This window comes from Anastrepha obliqua, chromosome 4 (assembly GCF_027943255.1).
Source record: "Anastrepha obliqua isolate idAnaObli1 chromosome 4, idAnaObli1_1.0, whole genome shotgun sequence".
Taxonomy (NCBI): domain Eukaryota; kingdom Metazoa; phylum Arthropoda; class Insecta; order Diptera; family Tephritidae; genus Anastrepha; species Anastrepha obliqua.
The window spans coordinates 37,893,034-37,901,161 of record NC_072895.1 but is presented as its reverse complement, the minus strand read 5'-3'; the positions used below and the strand labels follow the sequence as shown (position 1 = coordinate 37,901,161).

The 8,128-nt window shown below is 37.7% G+C and overlaps 1 protein-coding gene across 1 annotated transcript in view; it reads left to right on the top strand.

Annotated features, from left to right (window-relative positions):
* LOC129244625 (ejaculatory bulb-specific protein 3) overlaps positions 1 to 8,128 on the top strand; it is a 60,352-nt gene that overhangs the window by 1,640 nt on the left and 50,584 nt on the right. The window lies entirely within an intron of this gene.

The following is an 8,128-nucleotide window of genomic DNA, read 5'->3' as shown; positions in this document are numbered from 1 at the left end:
GTGAATAAGCGTACACAAGAAAAAAACGTATTTCTTTTTAATTTATAAACATATTCACACGCATACATATATATGTATGCATGTACTAAATTATTCACATGCTTGTATTAATATTTAAAACTTTTGTACATATCCGTATGTATATATTTCTGTAATTTTTTCGAAATCACTCTTACACTCAAGAACTACGGCCCTGCCCGCATAAGCGACGGGCATCACAGAAATTCGAGTGATGAACTACGAGCTTAATAATAAAATGGATATTTCAAAACGCATAATAAAACCACGACTGTATTGGTATGGGTATGAATAACGTATGGACCACGATGCACGGTAAAAATAATCTTCGATTCTGGCACTCATGGATCGACAACAAAAGCAAGGGCCTCACGAAAGCAATGTAAGGGTCAAACTCAGAAGGCCCTGCCAGCACAAAGTATGTATAACTGGCACATCTTCGGAAAGAAGAGAGGCATTAGCGAAGTTTTTGGTTCTCGGTCAGAAATGCATCAGAAGAAGAAAGAGACATCAGGGCATTTTATTCGAAAACATTGCTTTAGGTTAACCTATTAAATCCTAAATTCAAATCTTTAACTACACATTACGTATTTACTGTGCACAATATTACATAAATGGCAAACTTTTCGTTCTGTGCATATATACTCTACTTTGTAGCAGTGTTGCCAGGGTTACTATATGACGTTTTTTCCTTCTTGCCGTGCAATTATTATGCTTAGAAGTTTCACAATGATCTTACGGCAATTATAAGATTTAAATCGCAACATAAAACAGAGGCCGTGCTAATCAGCAGCAGAAAGGTGCGTGTTGTTGCTAATATCACAATCGGTGGCATGAAATCGTCTCAAAAGCTGCCCTCAACTATCTGGGCATTATGTTTTATGCTATGCTAACACGGCGGCCGCCGTAGCCGAATGGGTTGGTGCGTGATCACCATTCGGAATTCACTGAGAGGTCGTTGGTTCGAATCTCGGTGAAAGCAAAATTAATAAAAACATTTTTCTAATAGCGGTCGCCCCTCGGCAGGCAATGGCAAACCTCCGAGTGTATTTCTGACATGAAAAAGCTCCTCATAAAAATATCTGCCGTTCGGAGTCGGCTTGAAACTGTAGGTGCCTCCATTTGTGGAACAACATCAAGACGCACACCACAAATAGGAGGAGGAGCTCGGCCAAACACCTAACAGAAGTGTACGCGCCAATTATTTATTTATTTTTAACATTTAAGCCACATACTGAGTATGCGGTAGAAAAAGCCGAAAAAGTAGCAGCGGCGCTATCTCGGCTCATGGTGAACTCACGAGGGTCCAGACAACAACGTTGGCTGCTGTACGCATACTTGTTCAGAAGTATTCTTCTGTACGGGGCACCTATCTGGTCTGATGCGCTAGATAAAACTTAATATGCATGCGAAATAAGATTCTTGTGCCGGCTTTGCGGAATGTAGAGCTTTCCGAACTACAACAGAAGATGCAGCGTTTGTAATATCTGGGCTTTGCCCAATAGACATTTTGGTACGGGAGATTGTCGAATTCTCAAGAAGTAAGATGAGTCGTCAAACTGTGTCGGTGAAGCAATTCGCGAACGGACGTTGGAACTATAGCTTGATTCCTTCTGTACGAAGTTGGCTAGACAGACGACATGGAGATGTATATTTCCATTAGGACACGGCTGCTTCAAATTTTTTTTTACTTATACATAAATTCGGGATTGAAGACGACCCATACTGCACCTTAACTATACAGAACATTGTTTTTTTGTCTGTCCACAGTTTGAAACCGAAATGGTTGATTTGAGAAATAAGGTAGGGAAACCAATTAAAGTTAACAACCTGGTTGATATTATGCTTGAGTCAAAAGAAAACTGGTCCGCTGTTTGCAATGTAACAAATAACATCGCTACAAAGTTGCGTTGCCCAACCAAGCTGTTGGCTCTTGCAATTATTTATGTACTTAACAATATTTACACCCTATTACTAAATACTAAATCTAGGCACTTGCTTTGAAGGTTTCTGAAGAACTTTTTAAACATTTTTGGAATTAGGGTGCTCTATTTTGAAAAAAACCTGGCAACACTGCTCCGAAGTCAAGTTATTGAACCCGATTCAGATGAATCTCTTATCATTCAAACTTATTTTGAAAGTGTTGATACAGTATTTCTCACAGTCCTTGTATGTATATATGGTATACACATACATATGTATGTATGCATGTAGGCTTATGTATTGTAAATGGCGATAGCTTTAATGAACTTTAAAATATCAGTACATATTTTCGATATACTTTTATTAATACTGATAACTCATGTACATACATACAAATTTGTACACATTTTCGGGGCCTTAGATACATAGTAAGAGTTATGAATTGATAAGCCAGAGGATTAAATTATTGTATTTCTTCTACAATCTTATTCGGCCTTGAAAATTACATACTTATACATACAATTATTACAAATATACAAATATCTTCTCAAATAATTCAAAAAATATGTTCATAAATAGGAATAAAGCAAAACACCAAAGCCACTATTATCAATGGCCTATGGAAAGTACAGCTAACCGCCAAACTGCTGGACACACAAATGAAATGAAACAACGCATTGCAAATGTACTTTTATTTATAGAAATATCAAATATATTTACCAAATATTTTATTTAGAATTGAAAAAATAGAAGTAGAAAGAATCTTCGGATTCACTCGTTTCGTTTCATTTTCGTTCACAGACTTTAAAAAAGACTATCTACTTATATTTTGGCACGAGTGTAAAATATAATATAAGCGGTTATGAGCGTTTGTTGCAGGCCGAATGCAAAAGAAAACAGCTATTGTAAAATACATGTTTTGTTTCCGCTCATGAGTAGGTAATGTTTCTCTCGCTTTGATTCAAATAAAACATCCAATAAACAGGAAGTGTCATAACCAAAAACCGAACCATCTTTGCTACATTCACACTGAAGCATTTAACATATTCGTTTGAAGTATTCGCATGATGGCGAGCGTGAATTGTAGTGTACGTTAGAATGAATCGCACTATGAAAATACACGAACAAGTATGGCTATTGCTATGCAAGTGAGAAGTGGGTTTGCATCCCACGTGTTATTTTGTGCGTTACTAGAACGGCGCCTAACTGTTATCAGTTAAAATCTGAATGATGAAATTTATGATGAATGAAATATAAATATAATATTTAAAAAACTTGAATAGTACTATGGAGATCATGCTGGGTTGACGCATACTCTTAACGGGTTGACGGGTGGTGGCTAGCTGATCCACTTCCGTCGGAAAATTCGGTCGCTTAAAAACAATTGCGACTGCCTAGTTTTCAACTGACATTTTGTGGTTACAATAAAATTAATTTTGTAGTGAAATCTTTTCGTTTGCTATACTTTGGAAGCAACTCGTTAAAGCTCATTGTTACAAAAAACAATTTTTTCTAAATTATTGATAACTTACAGGGTTCATTGTGCAAACCGAATATTTTTTGCTTGTTATTTGCCAAATAAATTGTCATCAAGTAATTAGAAAAGCAACTCTGAGTCTTCAACCAGTCTGAAAAAATAGAACCCGTCCGTAAAAACAACCGACGGGTACTCGTCAACCCGTTACCCACTGTCCCCTGCAATTTTGTTTAAGGGAGCATACGTTCAGAGCCAGCTCAGGTGCAAGGACGGAATCATCTGAAGCGCACTTCCATCACCAACTCAATGCCACGGATTTGAATGTTATCTCATCCCTGCCAAGGTTTTAGCGGAACCGGGGTTATTTCGGGAAAAACCCACCAGCCTTTTCTGCTAAGTTTCATCTCAACAAACTCAGGTGGCAGAATACCGCAACCATTACCTGTGAAATTTAAAATCCGAATCTTAAGTAAAAGTCGTAATGATCATCGAAAGTAAGAGTCGTCCCCGTTCAGGTTTAAGATGCAAATCATTTGACATTACTCAGAATACACCCAAGTGAAGACGATCTATTCGAAGGATTGTAGTTGGAAGTGGAGAATTTTAATTTTTCTGATGAAAAGTCCCTGGGCTTTGATGTATTGGTATTCAATGACCTGGAGTATATGGCTACGGTGGTTGTATGCGGTGCTGCGTTTCAATTAATTTTATTTCGCTGACAACTTAAGGCGTTTTAGTTCATTCTCGACTTTTTTGTTTTGGTTAGAAGGTCAAACGTCCTGTTTACTCCTGAGATTTGGTGAGGAAGTTTGCAAATATTTTTACAGCTCATTTAATGAATTAGCTATAGAAATTGATAGACATTTAAAATTAATTATCGTTAGGCAACGGCTTGATACTTCGCCGCTGATGCTGTAGTCAAGGAATTTTAATTCGTGGCCTTGTGAGCATAGAAAAGTTCTTTGCGGTGATTCAGATGCTGCTCTTCGTTTTCAGGTGCAGCAAGAAAGTCACCAATGTATGCGAAAACGAATTGGAACCGTGTAGCTACATCAATGAAACGTTGAAGCATCTGTGTAGCAGGATCTAACGTCATTTATGGAACTTCAAGCAAACCACTTAACGTAATAATCGCTATTTTATCTAGTTACAGGTATGTCTTCGCCGGCGACAAGTATTCAGTTAAATGCGTGGACCAAATCCAACACGAAAAATGCTATTCTCTCGTTTAATAAAGTGGTGAAGTAGTCGAAAAACCTGATTGGATAGTTGTCAAATGTAGTACCATTTAGTGAACAGTAGGCGTTAGATGCATTTGAGAGAGGTTTGGGCTGGTTGATGGTCAGACGATTCCAACTAGTACCATTTTCCGTAACTCTATTTTCACAATTTTTAGTTTGTTTGCAGCAAAACACCGCAACTTACACGAAACTGGTAAGCCGAATGCTATTTTCATGTGCTCTTTGATGAAGTAACGCCTTTCGTTAACGCCATGAAGCGTTTCCATTTACAGTGAGTGAAAAAAGTATTGGCACGCTCGAAAAATCAAAGTTCTCTGTGCTGTAACTTTTTTGCGAATGAAAGTATAAACAAATTGAAAACGGGATGTTCTAAATGTATTTATTTATTACGTATCTGAAGAAAAAAAATTAATTTCGACTTAGGTTTACAAGCTCAACCTTGAAAGGTAAAATAAAGCACAAAATCACATAAAAAAAGTATTGGCAAATTCTTTGTGCTTTTTGGCGTTATAACGGTCAACTCCCGTTATTTTCACTCTTGCTTTTTACTTATTCGAACGTTTTAGGAATTGCATAAGGTCGCAACGGACATGGGCCAAAATGGGCCGTGGTGCTGAAATTTCCCTAGAACTACGTCAATTGATGATAAAACTGTATTTTGGAGAAAAATCCTGTCGCGAAATTGGCAAACTTGTCGATAAATCATGGCCCAGCGTTCGAAACATCGTTATGCATTATTGCAATACTGGCAAAATAGCTCCGGAGAGCAGATCTGGTCGCCCAAAAAAATTAACCGAACGACAGGAGCGAATTGTGGTGTCCACGGTGGCACAAAATCCAACAACTTCGGCTGTCAAATTGTGCGAGACCCTGCAAAATTCATTTGAAATCAATTTCAAACCCCAAAATGTTCGGAATACCCTATATAAGGCTGGGTGTCATGGTCGGATTCCTCGCCGCAAACCCTTCATTTCGAAGGTAAGTAAGAAAAAGAGACTAGAATTTGCTAAACAGCATTTCAATAAGCCCAACGCTTTTTGGAACACCACCATATTTAGTGATGAATCAAAATTCAATTTATTTGGGTCAGATGGAGCACAAAAGATTTGGCGAAAACCAAATAAAGAGCTTCAAAAGAACAATCTGCTCAAAACAGTTAAACACGGTGGAGGAAATGTGATGGTTTGGGGGTGTCTCGTGGCATCTGGTGGCGGAAAGCTCGTGTTCATAGATGGGACAATGGATAAGCATGTGTATCGCGGCATACTTAAAGAAAATTTAAGTTCAAGTGTCGAAAAACTGGGCCTTAGTGGGACAACTTGGCAATTTGAACAAGATAATGGACCCAAAACATTCGTCTTATTCTGTGCAGGAGTGGCTGATATACCATTGCAAATAACTTTTTTGATGTGAATTTATCCCTTATTTTACCTTGTAAACCTAAGCCGAAATTAATTTTTTTTTCTTCAGATACGTAATCTTTATATATATATTTCTTATGTTCGTGTGTTTGTCACTGAACTCCTCCTAAACGACTGAACCGATTTTGATGAAATTTTTTGTGTGTGTTCAATGGGATTCGAGAATGGTTTAGATTCAGAATTTGGTCTCCTGGAAAATGTCTAGGGTCTCGAGATAGAGACCAAAACGTGGAGCCTAGAATGTGTATGTACAAAATGGGTATCAAATGGAAGCTGTTGGTGAATGCTTTAGTTCAGAGTATTTTTCACGCCGCTCCGTGACTAGGGTCTCGAGATAGAGACCAAAACGTGGAGCCTAGAATGTGTATGTACAATATGGGTATCAAATGGAAGCTGTTGATGAATGCTTTAGTTCAGAGTAGTTTTCATGCCGCTCCGTGACTAGGGTCTCGAGATAGAGACCAAAACGTGGAGCCTAGAATGTGTTTGTACAATATGGATATCAGATGGAAGCTGTTGGTGAATGCTTTAGTTCAGAGTATTTTTCACGCCGCTCCGTGACTAGGGTCTCGAGATAGAGACCAAAACGTGGAGCCTAGAATGTGTATGTACAATATGGGTATCAAATGGAAGATGTTGATGAATGCTTTAGTTCAGAGTATTTTTCATGCCGCTCCGTGACTAGGGTCTCGAGATAGAGACCAAAACGTGGAGCCTAGAATGTGTATGTACAATATGGATATCAGATGGAAGCTGTTGGTGAATGCTTTAGTTCAGAGTATTTTTCATGCCGCTCCGTGACTAGGGTCTCGAGATAGAGACCAAAACGTGGAGCCTAGAATGTGTATGTACAATATGGGTATCAAATGGAAGCTGTTGGTGAATGCTTTAGTTCTGAGTATTTTTCATGCCGCTCCGTGACTGGGATCTCGAGATATAGGTCAAAACGTGGACCCGGGTAACCTTTGGTTGTGTATGTACAATATGGGCATCAAATGAAGACGTTCTAATACCGAGAATTCCAATGATTCCACCTGAATTGCCATTTGAATTCAAGCGTTTGCAACTACCCATTCGCTTAACATTTGCAATAACTATCAATAAATCACAAGGGCGAACTTTAGAAATATGCGGGATGAATTTAGAAGAACCAGTATTCACCCATGGTCAACTATACGTTGGCTGTTCACGTGTTGGGAAGCCAACAGCATTATATATTTACTCAAAAACAAATAGAAAAACAAAAAATATTGTGTATGCCAAAGCGCTGGAATAAAGAATAAAGCAATAAATAATATGAAAACCATATCTTTTCTGTTCTAAACCATATCTATTCTATTTTAGTGTGCCCAGCGAAGCGGGCGGGGTTTGCTAGTAAATATATATATTTAGAAAATACCGTTTTTTATTTTTTTATACTTTCATTAGAAGAAAAGTTATGGCACCGAAAACTTTGTTTTGTCGAATGTGCCAATACGTTTTTGACTCACTATATATTTAGAATCGGTGAACTTAATGACTTACCCCAGCTCTTATTTAAGGCAAACAAGTTTTCTTTCAGTGATAACGAACACTTTAAAAATACGATCTTAGCAATAATTTGTGTTCATCGTTCTCATTAACAAGGTGAAAAGGATTTCTTATAGCAATGGATCACTTGGTACTCACACTTTCTGTAAAAAAAATTCATTCCTTGAAAATGAATATAGAATATTGTGTACAACATTTCTTCTTTTGGGAGTTTCAGATGGACAGAGAATACATGCATTTCTCAAGTAAGTATTTTTAAAAATAAAAATAAGGTTTCGAAATTTTGACAGTACCGAGTATTAGACATTTAAATCGGTCAAATCAAATTGTTTCCTATCTCTGGGGGTCAACGGCCAATGAATTGCACAAAACCAAATAAGACGCCAAACGTTGTCGTTCACTACAACAATAGTTTCTTTTCTCATACAAGGCATTCTAATAGGTGTAAAAATACTCACCAACACTTGTCTAGTACAAAAACGATTTGCAATGAAAAAGAACAACACACAAACTTGAAC